The 22501-nt window shown below is 37.8% G+C and overlaps 1 pseudogene across 1 annotated transcript in view; it reads left to right on the forward strand.

Moving 5' to 3' along the window:
* LOC149207962 (heptahelical transmembrane protein ADIPOR3-like) overlaps nt 1-22501 on the forward strand; it is a 127312-nt pseudogene that overhangs the window by 803 nt on the left and 104008 nt on the right. Inside the window, exon 2 of the transcript XR_016252712.1 lies at nt 1084-1336. The product of XR_016252712.1 is annotated as a heptahelical transmembrane protein ADIPOR3-like (transcript). The remainder of the gene's footprint in view (nt 1-1083; nt 1337-22501) is intronic.

Here is a 22501-nt window from a genome sequence, read left to right on the forward strand (position 1 = left end):
GTCCCTGTGCTCTGGCTCCACTATAACATGGGTGATTTATGGGGAAATTACTTTGTTATATCATAACACATAATTGGAAGCCACATGTTCTCCTGAAATTGATTAGTGGTGAAAAATCATTTATTTTATCAATTGACCAGAACCCACTTGACTAAAACTTTAAGTGGCCACATTTTTTCTTGGGACTGAATATGGGTGAAAGCTCACTTGATTTCTCACTTCACTACAACCCATTTGCCTAACATTTAGGCACTGTCATCTCTGTGGGTGGTGGGATGAGAGTGTACATATTTATAGGACCTAACTACAACTGTTTTAGGTTTGGTTTTGAGTGCATTTCCTTCTGGATTCTTCGTAACAATTTTTGAAGTGACATGCCCCTCTGTTTACTCCTAGCTTTAGCTAAAACTTTTAGTGACCACATGTTCTCTTGGTACTGAATATAGGTGAACACTCACTTGATTTCTGACTTTACTAAAACATACTTGACTAAAATTTATGGGGATGAGAGTGGGTGATGAGATGAGGGTGTGCATGTATATGGAACTAGTTTAATTTTGAGTGCATTTCCTTTTAGGCCCTCCCTAACAATCCTTTAAGTGACATGTCTCTGTGTTCCCATCTGGCTTCAGCTAAAACTTGGATGGGTTATGAAAAAAATTTATGATGTCATATAGTAGTCACATGTTGTCTAGGAACTGATTAGGGGTGAAAGTTAACTTGATTTATCCCTTGACTACAACCCACTTTGATTAAAATTTTAGTAACCACATGTTCTCTTGGGACTGAATAGAGGTGAAAACTCAGTTGATTTATTTCTTGATCACCACCTATTTGAGTAAAAATTTTGTAGCCACATGTTCACCTGTGATGGAATAAAGGTGAAAGCTTACTTGATTTATCACTTCACCACAGCACACTAGACCAAAATTTTTAAATTTTCTTTGTTCGGCTATTTTGGTTATTTGTTAAGCTTACTCGATTTATCACTTTTACCATAACACATTTGATTAAATTTTTTCTTTGTTTGGCTATTCTGGTTATTTGTTGATATGCTTATTATTATCCATGCTTTTTGGACAGACATTTGGTGGGTTTTGTGCTTTTCCTCTGCCTCACAATATACACAGCGACCAAGCTTCCTAGTGTGGCGGATCTGCCTGTTCCCAACAAGGCCAATCTTTACAAACTGCAGAACGAGATCAGGGCATGGCCCATGTATCTACCAAATATGGCGGAACTGCAGGCAGAATTGAGGACGTCTTTGCCTAACTGGGTTGGCAATTGTATTCCAGGAAACTTCTCACAATCCAATCAAACCGAGCATTGCATACTTGTAAGTTATTACTTTCTTACTCTTACATTTTCAGTAGAAAATTGGAAATTGTATTTGGCACTGTGGCTTTTTAAGTTGATTCAATGTTATTTCAATCTTAGACTTCTAGGATTTTCTAAGAATGCATAGATCTCAGAATGGTATTTTTCATGCGTCTATGGGTCTTGTTATCATGCATCATCCAATAGCACATCATACCTTATTACCACAGTCGATCCCATTGCACATCATGTCTCATTGTCCAACTTAATCCCTAGCACATCTTTGCAGAATACAATCTAAATTACGATTGCATATTTTTTATGATTCAGCGAAGAAAAGTTTTTATTGACTGAAAAATCAGTACATCAAGAAACAACATGGAAGTCCAGACTCCAAACTTCCACTGCTATCCTAGTGTTTGAGATTTACACTAAATAAAGAGGGAAAGAAAACTCAAAAAATTAGATTGGGAGCGATGTTGTAAGTCGTCAAAGAGTCCTGTAATAAAATCCTGGATTGATGCCCTTGGAAAAGCATTTGCCCAAATTGATCTTAACTGTCCAAACCATAACTGACCACAACAAACTGCTTATTCACTAAGTTCCGAAAAAAGTACTGTTGTGTAGATGACAATTCCCCCTGCCACCAGCCTGAGAATACTCTTCTTCTTATCTGGTCTATGTAGTGAAAAGTTAGCCATATAGTGATGGAGGCCTTTCCAGCAGGGTCCAACGACACACCTAATATATGTTAATTGCAGATTATACAAAAAGATGGAACTCATCTCTATGTTTAAGCAGAAAAAGGGATCTGATATGTGCTAGCCCCCTTATAGGTCCTTTAATAGACTATAATACCGAATTTGATCAGCCTAATACCAGGATTGAACTATGACACTGGAGGTAGTGTCAGATATGACTTATGCACAATGCTAGATAACGGCTCCCAAGTTTAAGTACCAATCCTGGTAGTTGACTTGAATCAAAATTCAGTGTGCATTTGTTTGTGTCTCCTCGCAGATTCACTACTTACAATAGCCAATAGAGTTTGGTATAATTGTCTGCAGAAATACACATACAGTGATATGATATGATCTTAAAATGTATAATTACAGAGTGCATGATCGCTCAGACATTAAAGCTTTGAAGAGTAACATTCATATATGTCCACATAGGTATTTACAATTCTAAATATCACTTGATTTCATTCTAGACCCCGATTGCTAACTCACTATGAACTGGAAATCCTAAACATCATTTAATAGTTATCTTCCTGCACCTCCATTTGGACCGAAGAATTTATATAATCAGGTTGTTAGTTTTCCAGTTGGTTTCAGTACAGAGATTTGATTTTGGTTACAACAACTTCCAAATCTACACCTATCATTGCCATGATGATTGAGTTGCCCGTTACTTAAAGCCTTTGTTGATTGAGTCCACTGAATGAGCCAAGTTCATGTTAGCTTTGGTTGAGTTGATGTTGATGTAAAATCATGTAGTGGAGTTGATATCAACTAAGTTCTAGTTGTAGAATTACCAAACTGAGTTGAAGTTGGCTTAGGTAGCCATGTCACTTCACTAAACCAACTTGAAGTTGAAGTTGGCTTGGGTATCGAGTTGAATGATCTATGTTCAATTCAAATGGGTCGTGATCATAACACACTTAAATAGAAGATGTTATTGTACCTCCGAACATGCACTGTTTCCAGCTTAGAAGAAATGCTATTATCATGCTCAGCATGAAGAACTTGTTACAGTGTCCAATTTTGTGTTAGATGGGCTAGACCCAGATTAAGGGTGATTTATAGATTGGATGGGTTAATTAGAATAGGATAGATTTATTACAATTAATTACCAACTAATTAGGGCCACTCACCCCCAACTACTTCTTACTTTAGATATGTTGTGGATACAATGTGCCAATCATGCATCTGATTATTGGCCCCTTGTTTAGAGAGAAAAACAAATTTCGTATCAGTGGTTGCTTATATCCTTTTGGTTGTTTATAGGTTTGTGCAATGTGAATGGTGTGGGAATGAGAGTGGTAGATGTTTTTGTGTTTTACAAGTATTGGTTAGAGTACTAAGCTTGACCAAAAGCAACACGCATACTGCCTTGGATAATTTGGGCCACACATCTTCAATGATCAATTTGGTTTAGAGGAGAGTGCTTTTATAATCCTAGTCAAAGGTCCACATGAATGGTGAATCATATCCAGTTATTGTATTAGTGTATCGTAGTGGTTGCAATGACAATGAAAACATCAATTTTCACTTCATTGAGATCACTATATCTAGGAGAGTGTTGTGGCAAGAGATTGTTTCAAAATCGGAACATATGGAGAATTATAACAATGTGCTATTGATTCTATTTGTTGTGATGTGATGATGGTTACTGTCCAGTGAAACCAAATTTGGTCTGTTAGACCTTAAGAAAGGTAAGGAATTACTTAGTTTGCTTTAGCATTTTATTTCTATGCTCGAAAATTGTTAAGAGAGGCATTTCTAAATTAGCAAAGTTTTGATGAGTTAAAAAGTTAGGAAGGTTGATATTGTAACAAAGATGCATAAGATGCTATTGTTGCAGGTGAAGTACCCTCCTGAACAGTAGGGGTTCTTCTTGATGTAAATTCCCAATTAGACCTCACATTATTTGGAATAGGGGATTCGTCCAGATTCTGGCCTGATAATTGTTATTATTGTAATGTAAAATGAAAGGTGGAATGCAAAGTGCAGGATGCTTCTAATTTATATGTGGAATGCAATTCTATTTTACCTATTGTAGCTAGGAGCATATATTAATTAGTGAATACAAGGTTAAACATACATTCTTGTTATTACTTCTAGAACAAAAAGCTACTCAAGAAACACAACAGAAATATATTATATGAACAGAAGAGAAACGCAGAAAAGTCTGTTCTCAAATTTACTGTTCACAACCTTACATTCACCATCTCAGAACAGTAAAGCAAGAATGTAAATTTCATATAGAAAAGTCTATAATAGAGCAATACAAACTTACAATGGTTCCAGATAATTCTTAGTGCATGTCACTAGAACTCAAGCTTCTCTTGCAATATTGGCCTTGAGGGCTTCTTTTCATTAAAATTCATAATTTAAGAGTTGACAAAATTCAAACAAAATTCCTGTTTCTCAACTAGTTGATTCCCTTTTATATCTATTCTCATCGCTGCCTTGTGAACTCTTGGACTTCCTTCTTGGCAGTTATGACCTTTTGATTTAAATAGGATATTTTACACCAAGGATTTGTCTTTAGTTGGAGCCATAGGCTACCATGTGCCTTATCATCCAGATAGGCTGACCATACATCATGCTGAGAGGAGATTCCTATTATGCGCTTGAATATCAATTGCTCAAAGGAAACTTCATAAGTTATCAACTATTTGGGAATAGGTTCCGCACCACTTTTGAGTGTGCTGAGATATGAATTAATCAAATTTATCTCATTTGAATGGTTTGCAATGTATTCCTTTAATATCTCCTTGGGTATCCTTGTGGTCATTCCAATAGCAGTTCCTTTATCTCTGATAATTGTCTCTGGGTCATTCAAAGCATTAGTTATAGGTATGGGTGAACTCATGTCTCCAAGTGGGGGGAGAGGACATCTTTCTATTACTTTCTCAGCATCTAGGTGCAAGTAGTTACAATTATTTATCGAGGCAATGATATCTTTCTCGAAGGATGCACTTGTGGATATGCAATTTGCTAGAGTTGTATAGTTGCATTGACTCTCCCTTTCAATCATTCGAGAAAGTTCATCAGGTGCATCCTTTTCCTTTGCTTGCCATTTCTTTAGTATATTGATGCTCATTTGGGCCTCATATAATATCACTTTTTTGTCTTTGATGTTGTCCAAATAAGTGAGGAATTGAGTGGTGTAACCTTGAAATTTTTGAAGATTACTATACATAAACCTCTGGGCGGTACTTAGTTCATCTTGTAGTTCAAAAGTGCAGGCTTTGAACTTGGGCAGGCTAGTCATGTTTGCTTTATAATGGGCCACTTCCTTCTCTAATTGATCTATCTTTTGTTTGTAGCCCTTTATTTCCTTGACCATATTTTTGATGTTAAATTCAGAAGCCTGAGTGAGAACAACTCTTGTAGAAGTTGTGGCAATTGGATTGGTTCTTGCATTTGCAATCAATGGAGTCTCAGTAGTCATTGTGAGCTTTGGGACTCTAAGTAATTTGAGTTTCTTGTGAGATTGTTTTACCACCCATCCTTTTGTCCAATTGAAGGCAAATGCTTTTGGAATTGCGACTGCTTCAAACTTTGATGGGTGAACTTTTCTACGTTGAGCTGGCTTAAAAGGAAATGGTGTCCTGTTTTAGATGGCCTTGGGGATTCAATAGATGTTTTAGGATTTGATCCCTACATACATAGGCTTTGAATCTCTAGCTTCCTCCTTTTCTTTTCCTTTTCCTCTTGCTCGCTATTACTTCAGGGCTTCTTCTAATCTATACACTTCAATTGTTGTCTCAATTGCTTCCCTTTCTGCTTTGATTCTAGTCTCCTTATTCAATGTAGCTTCCTTTTCCTTTGTTTCTTTCTTTGTATTTTCCTTTTCCAATTCCTCTTTCCTCTTATCTTTTCCACGTTTGCCATTGCTACGAATTCTGAATCCTATCTCATCTAGTGATGTGGCCCTTTTATAGATCTCTTCTTCTCATCAGACTATAGGGCCACTTGTACTTGCAGGAAACCTACTATATTTAGAGGGTTTTTCCTCAAAGTGAGATGCAACATGAGCTTTGGCTTTTGTAATTGCATCTCTCACATCTTTAATTCCATATGCTCCTGTGTGAAAAGGCAAGGGAGGCCATAATAACTTTTTGTCTCTAGAGAGAGTTATCCCAACTCCATTCAAAAAGGTTTGGTAAGCTGCATCTTGGAGGGAAAGTTTGTTTGGGATGAAATTGGGAAGTAAACCTTGGTAGCTTCTGACACTCTTATGTATGCTCCTTTTCCTATGGCATACTAGTCCCCAATTTCTCTCATTGCTTGGATTACCTTGTTGGTCATGCATTGAGCAGGCATTACATCAAAGCTATAAAGTGTTCACAAATATTGGCATAATGAATCTTGAATTTATTTTCCTGGAGAATTTGGTTGTGTACATGAATGGGTGCCTTGTTGGGATGCCATTGCCATCGTATTTTTGTAATACATTTCAAAACACATGCTACATATAGTAGGTATGATGACATATAAAATGTTGGTGGGATCCCTGTGGCTGTGTGCTTAGCTCTAGAGATAACTTGGTTCATTGTTGCTAACAATATGGAAGTCGAATTGAAAATTGTCATGTTCAGGGTAACTTGATATAGTAATGGCACCCAAGACACTTTGAATTGTGTTGAATCTCCCTCATCATATTTTTTGCTTACAAATGCCACAATGATATTGTAAGGAGTCAGATGCTTCATGGGATATGTACTTGACCTTTTGGCTCTAAATATTTTATGATTGATCCACCACCCTTTTGAGAATGTCATGATAACATCTAAGAAATACTCTATCGTAATTCATTTTGAAATGGATGCCATTAATCAATTGGTACTGGGATGGCCTAAATCTCAATGCTCTATTTTGTTTGAATTAAGATTGCTAAGAGTAGTGCCATGTTACGAATATTGCTTTAGTTTGTTGTACCAAGAATTTGTGTTTGCAAGAACATGATCAATTTCTTGAGCATAGAGAGATATATCTTTTTTGTAGCTTTCTTTTTGATGAATCATCTAGGTCCATTGCCTTTGTTGCTAGCTTACATAGACCTCACCCTTTGATTGCAGTCGTAGGTTCAAACTCTATATCATAATCCTAGATGGTTCTCATCTAGTTTCCTCTTTGTTCACCAAGTTTTTTTTTGCACAAATAGTGATCCCACTGATGGGTGGGATACTATTATCTTGGTGCGGTTCTTCAAAATGTAGGGCATGAAATATTTGATAGCTTTATAAATAGTGAATTAGATAGTTAAACTTAGACCTTTGTAGACCAGTGTTCATGAATGAAATTAGACGTTCATCCCCTTGATCAGCACTCAGTGTGAGCACTGTTACCCACCACTTCGTGGGTGATATCCCCATGAGAATTTTTTCTCCATGATGAACCTCAGCCAATAGCTAGCAACCTCCTACTAGCTCGTTTTGCCATTTCTCTACCACTTGAGCCAGCGATGTGGTCCCTCACCCACCTGTATTGATCGTATGTTTGAAGTTGGGCCTCTCGAATCTAAAGGTATGTCTTGTTTTTTTATAATTGAGTATTGGGTTTACTTATCATGGATACTTCTGGGTATGGATTGATGGGAGGATTTGGCGGAAAGAGTGGGCTTAGTTTGTGCTCTTGTCCCCTTGATCTCTTTTGGATGTTACCCTTGGATCTTAGTCCCGTGGGATCTCCTTTATTGACCATCTGGTTCTAGGATGGTACTACATGGGAAACCCCAACTTTGGGTGCGTGGTCCCGCTCCTCTATCCACATATATTACTCCCTTTACACTTACTATACCCCCATTCATCATTTCTCCCACCTAGGTCCACATTTCCATTCTAGGTCCACCTAGGGCCAGCGTCCCTATCTCCTTGCTCCCACCTAGGGCCAGACTTGGAATGATGCCCCGGAGGTTGAAGCAGCTAAAAGAAAAAGAAAAAGCATAATTGGCCACATTTAACAGGAAATTGTACCACAAAATGCAAAAGATGGCCGGGACAAAAATAATTAGCAAGTGGGTAGAATCCAAATGCATGAGCTCTACCCCAATCCATGGTCATCACCCTGTTTCCATAGGTCCTATATGAGCCTCCTTTATCATTCAGGAACCCATGATTGTCCAAACCACTGGAGGACAATGAACCTCCCTACCTAAAGTGGGGTAATCACTGCTATATCTTACACATCATGCTCTTGTCCTTTGAGCCCGGAGTAGTTAATTAAAGAAAATTCATAAAAGGCAAAAAGCATATAAAGAAGGGTGTAAAAGTCAAGGCCGGGGCACCTCGTGTACCACGATTGCTCCCTCATACACATCACATACCCAGGTGTGGGCTTCCCCTTATCTAGCTACCCCTATGCCCCAAAATGTGCCCCTCCCATTCCCTACTCCATTTGAAGCATAAAAACTATGGCTGAAGCAAGACAACTGATAGTTTGGAAACTTGACTGTAAAAATACACACAGGTATTTGTAAGTAATAATTTATTATATATATAAAATGTATGCTAAGTTGCAGGAAACGCAGGGGGAGGGTCCGTTTCCGTACGGAAACGAAACGGAAACGCGTTTCCGCGTACCGTACGGCCTGGAAACGCGTTTCCGGCCGTACGGTCACGTTTCCCGAAATGGAAACGCGTTTCCATGGGCGTTTCCCCGTTTCCTCCAAAAAATCACTTGTTTTTTAATTTTTTTTTTTTTTTTTCTAATTAGTTTGTAAATTTTTTTAGGGTTTCTAAGCTGTTCTAGAAACCATTTCTAAAGTTTCTAAGCTGTTTAAGTAAATGTATCATTAATGCTTTATGATTGCACATATGTATATTAATAATTTTTAAATGTTTTAATATATATATTTATATATTATTATATATATTCGCGTTTCCCCGTTTCCAAAATTTGGGGAGGTCGCGTTTCGTTTCGCTTCCGCGTTTCGTTTCGCTTCCCCGTTTCCCCGTTTCGTGCAACTTAGAATGTATGAGTGATGATCGTTTACAATGAGGACCCGCATGTTGGCATTATGACACAGGTGTTGTCCTTGATGGCAACTCACTCAGATGACAGATCACAGTTCAACAGGTTAATAGCACAAAGTTCAGATCAGAATGAAGAAAGAGAGGTATACGCAGGTTCACCATTGGCCAAGCCGCGTATACACGCGGGTTCACTATATACAAGTCGCGTATATGTACACACGCTCTTTCACAGAATGAAAGGTGCATATATCTTAGAAAACTAAGTTTTGGTCCAAGGTATTTGGTCCATGGTATTTTGATCCATGGTATTGGTCCAAGGTATTTGGTCCAAAGTATTGACCCTAGGTATTGGGTCCAAGGTATTGGTCCTAAGTGGTTTTGGTCCATGGTATTGAGTAAGGGCTAAGACTATAAAAGGAGGGGAAGATCATTAGGCCAAGGCACTCAAGCATTGAATATCTGAGGAAGAACAAGATCTAGTATACAGGTTATTGGGTTATGGTACATAGCGAGATCTGAACCAAGGATGAACCTTAGCGCTTGATGAAGGATAAGATCTAATGATGTGTCAAGATCTTAAGGCTTGAAGTGAAGTATCTTTATGTGGTTTGATCGTTTACCTGAATAACTGGGGCATGTTGTAGTCTGTAAATATGATGATCTGGGTATAACTGAAGTCTAGAATTGTTGTAATGTTTAAATCATCATTTACAGATCTGTACGCAGGTTCACTTTAGAAAAGGCCGTATACACGCTGGTTCTACATATCAAAACAACGTATACATCTTAAATTTGATTTGCAGATCTGTATGCAGGTTCGCCTTGAGAAAAGCGCGTATGCATGCAGGTTCGACACATGGAAGTAGCGTATACCTCATAAAATATGTTTTAGCTGCTTCTGTTTGTTGTTGCAGTGTTCTGGGTTCTAGCTTGGGTTCTGGTTACTGTATTCTGGTTACAGCATTTTGAAAGATCAAATTGAAGGGTTGTCAAAGTGATTGATTGATTCAATTGTGGTTGGTGCAAAAGAGATTGGTTGATGCAAATATATTTGATGATTGAATGATGTTATTGATGGATCTAGTCTGAAAATTTATGAAACGTGGTCCTTGGAAGAAAAGAGAAGGTTGTAGCCTTCTGTAGGCCAGCACCTACGTACTAGTAAACATATCAGCTAGTACAAGAGCTAGGGGATTGTAGCTCCCTTCCAGGAGAAGCTGGAGAATGAGAGAAGGTTGTAGCCTTCTGCAGGTAGAAGCCTGCGTACTGGTATAAGACTGCACCAGTACAAAAATTGTAAAAAGAAGTTTCTTATTAAAAAGAAAATAAAGACGATTGCAGCAGGTGGTTTTCACCCACATTGGGTTTCCACCTTATATCTTGTGTTCATATGTGTGATTGTATGTTCTGTTTTTACTGCACCTGGTTACTGTTTATATGGTTTTGATGCACTGATTAAAGATCAACATATGATGAATTAACTGAATCATAAGTTTGCAGGATATACGCTAGTTGCCTTAAACACAATTGCGTATACACGCAAGTTCCATTAACTGAAGTAGCGTATATGAATCTGATTATGGAAATGAAAAATTATTGATACTGATTCACCCCCCCTCTCAGTATTATTTCCAACACCGCATTTATATACCTAAACAGGTGTCCTTTCGTGAATGGGCATGTCTTTTAGACATGCCTTTTCACTTAACTTAATGACTATTTAACCAAATTAATATTTAATTATTTAATATTTATATTTATTTTATTTAATTACTTGTTATGAATTATATTCATAACATAGCCCCTTCCTTCAGAGGCTTTGTCCTCAAAGCTGTATTGCTAACAATTTCTTCATCTTTGTGTTTGTCATCTCGACATATGTAATTCATTGTTCTTCATCTTGGCATATGTAATTTGCTGGCCACTGTCTGAATCTCAGGTTATCAATTAATTTTTTTTTTAATAATATATATATATATATATATATATATATATATATATATTTTAAATATATATATATATTTGAAATAATTTTTTTTTTTTTTTTATAATAATTTTTTTATTAAATAATTTAATTAATTAAATTATATAATTTTAATTAATTAAATTATATGAATTTAATTTGATTTATTATATAGAACTTGGTCTTATTTCAACCTGACGTCGAGCCCAGCAAATTAACCGAGCCCATCAATTTAACGGACCACGCATATGCATCTAACCCTCTAACTGCAGACACACATATCACCAACCTGGTGGCACTTAACCAACGCTCAACGAAAACCCAATTATACATGACCAATCGGTGTATCGAAATGTCACGGGATTAATCGATGGTGACCGAAATTAAAAGGCACGACTTTTCAACTAATCCGCCCACCACAATTTACACTGCGTGCACAGGTCAAGGGTCTGTCCGGTGTGGGGTTTTGTCTGCAGCACATTTGACGTTGACGGGCTTGACAGACCATGTAGCAGAGATAGCGAGAACACTGCCGTCGCTTCGCAACACGGCCACGCACCGTTGTGCTTTCGACTGTCCGCGTGGTGAGTGGTGAATTGGCAGCTGAGATAAGACTCTCCACCGGAAGCTCCTCTGATGATACCACTGACGATCCCTGCGACACTTTCTTTCACACGAGGATTATCTGCGATGTTTTTGAAGGAAAGAGACATACAACTCTTCCATGTCTGCGTAAAGAAGCAGTAACTTAGGCAAGGATCTATGGCACTGGCTATAAGCAAACATGGTTTCCTGTTGGGAGGGGCTTCAGTCAATTTTCTGGTTATAAATTTTGTTGAAGAGAATAGGGCATTCCATTCCCGACACACAAACTGAAATCTGCATACATCTTCAAGAGGCAACCATTTCAAGATTTCCACTTCCAAACCGATGGGCAAACATTTCTCCACCTGCTTAACACATGCTTCGTTCTTGTCCATTTTCATCTTCAATATGATATCTGCTTCAGGTCGTGGCAGTGGAGACCCAACATTCTGGGTCATGTCACCAATAACATCCCTGTTACTCAGAAGTATCTGAAGTCTTCTGCTTTCGTTATCACCAAAATTTGAACATGGTGCAGACATCAAATTTCCTTTTCTACTTACAACATGTGGCATTGCTTGGCAGAGTTCAGTCACTGACCTAAACCCAGCGGATAGAATATCCTTTCCAAATATTTTATTGTAGATATTCCGAAAAGCAGATTCACTTTGACCTCCTAACACAAAAAGAGGATGGATCAAAACTATACGGACTCTATACTGTATTCTAGCACGAAATTGTGGTACTGGATCTAAATACTGTTGAAACTCTCCATGCAAGGAATCTCGGCTCAAACTCTGGATCTCATTCAAGAAGATACTTTCAGTGTCCTTGTCATGATTAGCATCCTCCAGAGAGCATGTGGGACCAATAATTGCACATCCCCTTGTCATGAAGCTGTTGCTTTCATCTTCCACGTCGTTGTCCACATCACTCGTTACATGATCAAGATTAATGCTACCCACATCACTATCCTCATCACTGTCACAGTCGTCACTGTACTCATGACAATCTCCACCTAAGACAGAACTTTCAGACTTCTCATCTCTAGTTTTCATTATCATCCCAATTAAACCCTCAAATGGATTTCTTTCATACTCTACATCATAGGTACTTAGGAGTGTTGGCCTTACACCTACTAAAAAACCCTTAATGTCTGGAAACTGTGGTTGTTGATCACTTAGTGTAGCTGAACCATTTGTTATATTTGCCATGAAGGTGTACCCCCTGTAACCAAGGTCTTGAGGTAATGAAAGATCAAAATTACAAATCTTCATCCAATTTAATGGTTGACATGAACTTCTTGGAGGGAGAAACTTTTTAATTGCACTTTTAAAATTCATGGCTTGTAGAGGTATTTTTTGTGAAATTGGAAACATTGACCTTCTTACTAAAGGTGGCCTTGCTGGTTGTTGCTGAAAAGCATCATTACAGTTATCTTTACCATTATAATCTCGAAGATCATCTTCATTCTTATCATAATCTGAAATTGACATAACCTCTTTCTGAAAAGCATCATTACAATTATCTTTACCACTATAATCTCGAAGATCATCTTCATTCTTATCATAATCTGAAATTGACATAACCTCTTTCTGATCTTCTGCAGAACGTAGTGATTTTTCATCAAAAGTATTACCCTCTTCTTTTTTTTCATATTCCCAATTGGATTCAGATTTTGAGTGGTATTTTTCTTTAGTTTTCATATAACTACTTTGACTATCCTTCTCATCACAACCGTTGTTGAGATTATCTTCATGTGGATCTTTATCTTGATCTATATCATTTTCTTTTTTTTTGCTAATGCAAGAGTCGGACCTTCCCATTCAATAATCAAGAAATATAGTACATAGGGTTACAACACATCCCACAAGGTCAAAGACAAAGGAAAAGAATAAAAACTTAACTTTTCCTCGCACCCTACCAACAAACTTAACAATTCAAAAGAAGAAAAAACAAAGAGCTTAGATTAGGAGTTGAAAAGGGGTATCAATGCCCGCGCTCACGACCTGCGAGTCAACTTTTCGGGTTCAACAAAATGGTCCAAAAGAGTACTTGAGCGCCGCATGCCTGAACACCCGGGCCCACAAACCTGCCCGGGAGATCTGGACCATAGAAACCTCAAGAGCCAGCTGACGGAGTATAATGATTTCGGACCGGCCAACCTGCGCGGACGATAAATTGTGATGAGGGCGGTTTTCCCTCTGACCCCACCGCCACGTGGAGCTCAATGATTGTGATCGCTGCCAAATGGGGAAAACCACTTCCCGCCTGTTGTGGCCGCGAAAACCACCTTCGCGCCACAGATCTGCTCGGACCATCCAGACCGTCGGATGGCAAAGAAAAAACGGACGGTTGTGATTTATGTCGTGCAACAAAAAGGCGCCGAACTTTAAGGCGCGATGAAGGTGGTTTTCGAAACCGTCCCACCACCACGTGTCTCTCTTTGAATGGTGTCGCTGCCCATAATCCGAAACCACTTTCTGATGGAAAGTGGTGCGATCTCCAGAATACCGCTCCTCCTGCTGAAAGTTCGCCCGACCTTGGGAATTAGGAAGCGGAAGCCCCCAACTCCATTGCCGACGATTATTTGCTACAACATTTTCTTGGAATGGGGAAAACTTATGCCAAACACTGATGATTATAGAAGAAGATATAAACCCTCCGCCATTATTCACCAGGGCCATTCTATTACCTGTTTGCTCCAAAAGAACTAAACCCGCCATGCTCTTCACACTAATCCGGCCGGGAGAACTGAAACGGCTGCTGAAAGAACAGTTCTCCCGCCACTTCCAATCTAACTCAGGACCCATAACCGGAGGCGGTTCAGAGGAGACACAAAGGATTGTCTCAAACCTGTCCGCGAACCGATGGCGCCCAAAGGGAAAATCACGAGGCCGAGGAAACATTGGCTGGGGACACTTCACCTCTGTCAGAAACCCTCCCACTACTACGGACCACCTGACTGTCCTCTGCCGCTTGGTTATAGCAAAGAACCTTTAAACGATTTTGGGACAGATCCTGCCACTTCTTCACCATCCTGCAATCTTCACTGTTCACCCCTTGGTTGGCTAGAATGTCTGCTAGCTTATTAGCATTTCTGCGCACATGATTGAAACTAACAGATCCCAGACCTTGAAGGTGGGCTTGAATCCTTTGATAGACCTGGATAAGTCTCCAATGATTTGAGACTTTCTCCGGTTTGGATCCACAGCTGATTCTTTTTACAGAGTTGATGGTGATTTCTGAGTCTGCCTCTATAATAACATTTGAGCTACGATTTTTAATCAGAATCTCAAGGCCCTGCTCCATCGCCATTAGTTCCGCCATGTTATTGGTGGCTTTACCTAAATGGCTGTGGAAGATACTTGATCTATATCATTTTCATCCATATCAAGAACAACTTTATCAGAATCATCATCTTGATCTATATAATCTTTATCGACATCATTTGCATCTGGATCATCATCCTGATTTATATCATTCTCATCCACATCAAGATCAACTTCGTCTGGATTTTCAACATTATAATCTTCTTGATCTATATCAGCTTCATCGGAATCATTATCTTGATCTAGGTCATCCTCATTCACATCAAGATCAGCTTTTTTTGAATCCTCATCTAGATCATTTTCCTTATTATTGATTTCCTTTGGACATTCTTTAACTTTTGCAAATGATTTTTCTAAACGCTGAAATGCTTCTTGAATTTCACTAAACTGCTGAACGCATTCAGGACGTGAACGTAATGGCACATTGTGTGGCGAACAACGTTCAAAGACCCGCATGATTATATCGTGTGCCATGGCTCTGATACCATTGAAGCATAAAAACTATGGCTGAAGCAAGACAACTGATAGTTTGGAAACTTGAATGTAAAAACACACACATGTATTTGTAAATAATAATTTATTATATATATAAAATGTATGAGTGATGATCGTTTACGATGAGGACTCGCATTTATATACCTAAGCAGGTGTCCTTTCGTGAATGGGCATGTCTTTTAGACATGCCTTTTCACTTAACTTAATGACTATTTAACCTAATTAATATTTAATTATTTAATATTTATATTTATTTTATTTAATTACTTGTTATGAATTATATTCATAACACCATTACATCTATTTACCACTTGCCACCCCCATTAGAGGGATGTACTTTGGACATACTATCCCCTTTAAGGGCTGAAACCATCTAATAAGGTGCTTGGTTAACCCCCTTTGGAGCTTGGAGACACTAGCACATGCCAAAGCCCACTACAGAAGGGCATGCCATTATGAAGTGCCCACTTTGTTATCCATGATTTGTAAACTCTTTTATTTGATTATTTTAATGATTGGTTGTACTGGAAGCATTGGATCTTATGCATGATTACAGGTGGTTTCCATTTGGGTTTGGTCTCCCTATACGGGATCCTACCCCAGAGGTCTACATTGGCACATATAGGGTGTGCATAGAGAGCCATTGGCCTCCACAACAATAGACAACACTCCATGGATCTTCATCGATCCTAAGAGACTACTAGCAATCCACTTTTGGGATGATAGTGATATGCTTGGTACATTATGCCCAATAGGCCCCCACAGGAGCCCCACACTCTTGGCAGGTGTCCCATGACTAGTACGATGTCATGGAAACATTCATTCTACCACTTGGACCCTTGCAAAGGATCTACAGGCATCTCTGATTCATATGGAGACCCATGGGGTCATTTATGTGCTCTCAGATCCACTGGGAGCATCACAGGTCTACTACTTGGAGAACAAGGGGCCACCCCACTGTCCACCATATTCCGAGGAATTTATTCCTCAGTATGGCACTTCAGGACATTATCAAGCCTTTGGAGGGCCCCACAACATGTACATATTATTATTCGGCCCCTTGTGAGGCTTATTTTAACACTTGTGAGTTAGTTTGGTGGGCTTGTCCCCAATAGGGGTTTTATTTGCACATTATTTTATCATTAGGGGCTAATGTAGGCCCATAGGCTAATTCGAACTCCTTAGGAGGCTATATATTGATGTTAGATACATTCATTTGGATCATCGCTTGACTTGGGGTCTCTCTAATCATAGAGAACTTCACATTTTTCCTTGGAGGATATTTTTTGGAGATGGATGAATTTTGATGTATGGATTTTGGCTATTTTTCTTGTCTTGGAGGTATGTCTTGCAAACGAAATGCTGGTTGGATATCTTCTATAACGTTGTAAGTAAATTTTGACGTTTTTATTCTTGTTGTTGCATACTGCTAAAATTAGGGTTAGTTGTTGCATAATTGAAATGTGGAATTAAGCATGTTTTAGCTAATTTAATGTATGGGCAAATGTTATATGAATAAAATGTCCTAGAGATTATTTGTCTCGATAATCTTGCATCATTTGCTTTGAAGTATAAATGCTTGAAGGTCACTTTTCTTTTCTTTCTCTCAACATTGGATGAAGCTGACTTTCCGGGCCTCCTTGATCAAGAAACCAAGTTCTTACTCATCATCATCCTTGACTCCATATCCCCAAGTGAATTAGGCACTGATCCCTAAAAAGGGTGGTCATCTCCTTCACCTTTTTCACCTTTTACCACTTTTTCCCAGGTCTAGCCCTCAAAGGTCACCTAGGGCATCAATTTCTTGGGAATTGACCCAAGGAAAAACTTCAATCTCCTACAGGTTACTGTGTTGGTGGGTCCCCTCCCTCTCCTCCAAATTTGAGGCAATTCTAATGGTGGAATCTCCAGGAATCCCAAGCCCTAGCCCTAGGATCGAATTTTGCCTAGGCATCTTGGGGCTAGACCTCAATAGGATCAATTCAACCTTTTGAAGTAAATATTCTTGTTTGGTCCTTTCCTTTCACCTTGTCCAGGATAGGAACATCATTGGTTGCTACATTCCATCCCCAAACCTGGGCTGGGTCCACTTGGCCCCGTGTGGTTCCACTTCTCAATAAAGATTATTTGTCAAGGACCATTAGGGAATCCAAGTTTCCCAATGATTATAGGGATTGAGGACCTTGTATATAAGCCTATTCCTTCTTCCTCACCCCTCCAATCCTCACTCCTTACCCTTGGAGGATCAAGTCCCTTGCTTAAAGAGAAAGCAAGTTCCATTCTTCACTCCATCCTTGGGAAAGGTTTTCCAGGGTCACTTTCCACCTATCCATTGACATATACTTTACAAGTGATCCCTATACTACCGGGACTCCTCCCGTCAACGAAAGTCCGTAAAGAGCAGGGAGACTTAGCTGTGGTGACAGTGGACTAAGCCTCCACCATTGCCCTTAATCTAGCAGTTGCCCTCTTAGGAACCCCTTTTAGGTCCCCTGCTGGTTTGAGTGGTAACAAGTATCATTACAAGAGAATGATTAAATGCAAATGTATATAGCGAGAAATCTTTGCTAAAGTCTGGGTTGTGTAATGTTGGGGTAGCAACGATGGCAACCTTGTCCTTCTCAAAAGTCTCTTCATTAAGGGTCCATTTAAATTCATTGTTCTTCTTAATCATTTTGTGCAAGGGTTTGACAATCTCGATTCTCAACAAAATTAGCCACAAACCCATGAATGAAACTTATCTTTCCAAAGAAGGACTACATGGATTTCCTGCTATTAGGCATGGGAATTTGCATGATAGTTGTAGTTTTTTCTAGATCCACTGAGATACTAGCCTTGGATATAATGTGTCCTAGTAACTCTCTCTTTGAAACAATGAAGATGCTTTTCATTTGATTGAGAGAAATTCCATGTTTCCGTTATCCTTCAAAGATCAATTAAGTGCTACAAGTGATTTGACCTTATCTTGGAGTATATTATAACATTATCAAGGTAGAAGACCACAAGAATTTGACCAATTAGTCCTTTGAAGGCTATGTCCAACACACATTGGAATGTAACACCATTGTTTATTAAACCAAAGGGCATTCTTCGGTAAGAATATGTCCACCACTTTGTGTGAAAAGTAGTTTTCAATTGGTAAGACTCGACTACCAAAATTTATTGTAACCTTAAAACTTGTCTAATAATGAAAACATTTGAACACCATAGGCAAACTATAAAGTCCATTCCTTGAAAGAATAGGGTATTTATCTTTAGTAGATGCTTGATTTAGTTTTTGAATGTCCATGCACAATCTAATTTCCCCATATATTTTTTCTCTAATAATTACTAAATTTGCTGCCTAAGGAGAATGATGAACCTTGATGATGATCTTTGTATCAATAGTTTCCTTTATTCTTTTTGTATGAAAGGTTCAAGAGTTGGATGTACCTTACTAATTTCCATTGAAAAGGTTTCACATCTTCTTTGAGTGGAATGACATGTACGATCTTTGTATAATAAGTGTTTAAGTCTTCATAAATCCAAGCAAAGATGTCCTTGTATTGCCTAAATAATTGAATATATGCTTGCTTCTTTATTCTCGAGCAACATGTCCTTAGATTAATGTTTTTGAGGTTTTATTTTGTGCTGAGATTGACTAGCTCATATCTCATAGTAGAGTTGTTCATCTTAAAATCTCCAATTTTTAGAAACTTGGTTTGTTGATTTAACAACTTTTTTAGGGTTAGGACTCCTTGGGCATTGGATTACATTTGATATTGTTAATTTTGGGCTTAAAATTCTACAAGGCTTTCATGTGTTCCTCATCGTCTATAATTGCATCTTTAAATGTGCCATTGTTGGTGAGGAATTCAATGATTTGCTCATCATCATTTAACACCCTCTAGTTGGATACATTATTTGGAAATAAGGGCCTGAAATTAAGTTCAACAAGGAAACCATCATTTAAAGGAGAAAACCTACAAATAACATTAGCCAAAGTATTAGCAATTGCATTCTTAGAGTGATAGATAGAAGTAATATTGAATGCATCAAATTCATTGATTAACTTCCTAACCTTTGGATAATAGCTTTTTAAATGAGGAGAAAGATAGTGTGTGGAATTTTTTATTTGATGATTATTTTTGAGTCACCAAAAACTTTCAAGTGTTTTACCTCTAAATTGATAGTTTTTCTTAGAACTTCAACCAAAGCCTCATACTTGGCTTTGTTGTTGGTGCACTTGAACTCTAGTTGGTAGGAGATTAGGATCCTCTTTTTGTGTGGATTGATACAAATATACTATATAGCTCACCCCATTTCCTTTGGATCCATAAAAAAATAGTCTAGATGTTAGTATTTATGTCTAAGTTAGAGGAACCAGTGCTAGCTAAAGTTACTATATTATAATCATTATCATTAATTCATGTGCAGGGAAGGATTTTGAACCATGCTTTTGATACAAAAGGTGATTGATGTGTTGCATAACAATTGAAGTTAGTTTCCAAAAAATATTTCCCTAAGATGGAATGTGTGAAATTGAGAGGCTCATTTTGATCCTCTAATTCTGTTATAGTATGTTTCATATTAGCCTTTCTATCTACTCTAATTTGGTTCTCCTTCCCTTTGTAAGGTAACCATAGGTGTGACTAGTTCTTAGCAAAATATTCTTGCAATTTTAATGACTAGTCCTTGCTCAACAACAAACCATAAAATTTTGGAATATCAACCATAATAATGTTAATAATATGTTAGACCTAAGGATTTGAAGTTGGCATCATTATGACATCTTTAAGTTCACCCACAACTTTAACATCAAACTTATCTAACTGAATAATTCTTGTCGTGCAGTGGGAAGGAACAACATTAATCTATTTACAAATATGGTAAGGCATCACATTAGATGACTCTTGATCTAGGTGGATATTGGTGGCCACCCATCTCTTCCACTTTCTCAATGGTTCTCTATCTTCTTGGCAGTTTTACTATGGTTTTTGTGTCCCAAATTTCCAAGGCTATTTTGAGGCCCTAAACGGTGTTTTCTTGGAAATTCGAGGGGCCAAGGGTTGCCATATCATACCTTGGCCCTGATTAAAAGTTGTAGTCCTTGAATAGTTATCTCCAATGAGCTATCGTGCATCCCAAATGGATATTGTATGGAAAAGTTGCACCCCCAGGAAGTTGATGTACCAACTAACCACCTCGGGGTTTGCAAACCTTTTGGTGTTTCATCTTCTAGGGTTAGGTCAAGGTTCTTTCTTTATGTTAAATTCCATTCTTTTGGCCTCTTGTAACAACTTTTTGAGAATGCGCGTAGTCTCCATCTCTCTTTGTTTAAGAGATAACTACTGCCATTCTAGCTAGTTTGTGTTCTACAATATCTTGCTATTTCATTTATTAATAGAAGTTGGGTTTCCACTATATTATTGTGCTCTCTACTATATTTCTTTGTCTCATTTCCATTTACTTTCCCGCATTTCATTTCATTTCATTCTGGCAATCTGCTCCTTGTTGTTTCTCAGTACATGCCCCTAACAAGGTTAGGGTACGGAGAGTTGGGTCTCGAGATATTTTCACTTGGGAATGATCACTCCGTTGGTATTATGAGTAGCAGAGGCCAAAATATAACACATAAACAATCACATAATAACAACATATACTTCAACAATCACATTGTATTAAATTTACAATGTTAATACTCTACATTCTCACTTACATAATACAATACATGAGGCCTTGTAATATAGAATTGAGGTGACCATAACAAATTTCCAATATGCCTAATTGGTTCAACTACCTCCATAACGATCTCCACAATATCTTAATGAATATCTCCACAAATATCTAAGCTGATTTTATGTCTCCATCCCTAACTTCTCTCATAGTCCTCATCTTGTCATACACAAATTTCTAGAATAAGTCTACTTTCATTACTAATAACTTCATCATATCATAAGTGTAAATTATTCCTTCATACTCCCTCTTAATGAATACTTGTCATTCAATCTGGATGTCTTTTAGTTGTCTTCATCTTTAGGTTTTTTTCATATTCATTTGTATCTTCAGTTGTCATCTAAGTTACCAGAAAACGGATACGGGTACGGGGTTTGAAACGGATACGGCAAATTTTCAAAAAATCTGGATACGATACGGCAGGAAACGACACATAATAAATATATAAAAATTTAAAATTCATATAATTCATATTACCATTCATATTTCAGAATCTAAATTTAAATTATCTATGATCTATCATGATTGATGATTGATGATTAATTTTAGACATTGCTGGTAAGTGGTAAGAGTACCTATAACTGAACCTTGTTAAAATTTTCAACTTTTCAGTGTTCACTGTTCACCAGATGGCAAAAGTACAAATGATACATAAATGATAAAATAAACATTTATACCATGAACCATCATATTTATTATTTATACAGAATATTAGGTTCAGAACAATCATTAGAAGACTGTAAACATGCTCTAAACTGCACATTATTAGTAGAATAATCACAGGGATATTCTCTGCATAATTTTCTGAGATAGAAAGCGGATTACACTGTTACAGTGAAGATCAAGAAGGCAGAACTTCGGTGATATATCACAGTAAATGTTTCAGACTTCAGTGCTATATCTCGGTGCCTCCACAACAAATAAGTTTGGTGCTATCACAGTGATAAGGGTTCAGAGTCCAGACTCGATTGATCTCTAATATGTTGTTTACCAAATTTAGTCCCACAAATCCTTCACAATTAAGTTATTAACTCATGCATCAAAAACGTAACTTCCAGCCTTAAACTTAAATAAAAATTCTACTACGCTAGTTGCCTATTTAGTATTTACTCTAAATTTCGATCACAAGCTTTTCAAATTGAAATTTGAATCATGTTTATACCAGCAACTATATTAGTATATATTATAAATGGTTTCTCACTGGACCTCTTGTAAATTGTAATTTTGTAAAAGTCTTAACAGTGAACACCTGTTTCGGCTATAGGTCTGCTTATTAAGTTATTTGTTGAGCAGCTCTGTGAAAAAATTAACCTCCATACTTATAAGTTATTAATGATAGCTGGGAAATCTATAATATATATAGTATATCCATTCTGGAATCTGATA

The sequence above is a fragment of the Pinus tabuliformis genome, chromosome 1_2, assembly GCF_031772625.1.
Source record: "Pinus tabuliformis cultivar Carrire ecotype Pingquan chromosome 1_2, CPIR1, whole genome shotgun sequence".
Taxonomy (NCBI): Eukaryota; Viridiplantae; Streptophyta; class Pinopsida; order Pinales; family Pinaceae; genus Pinus; species Pinus tabuliformis.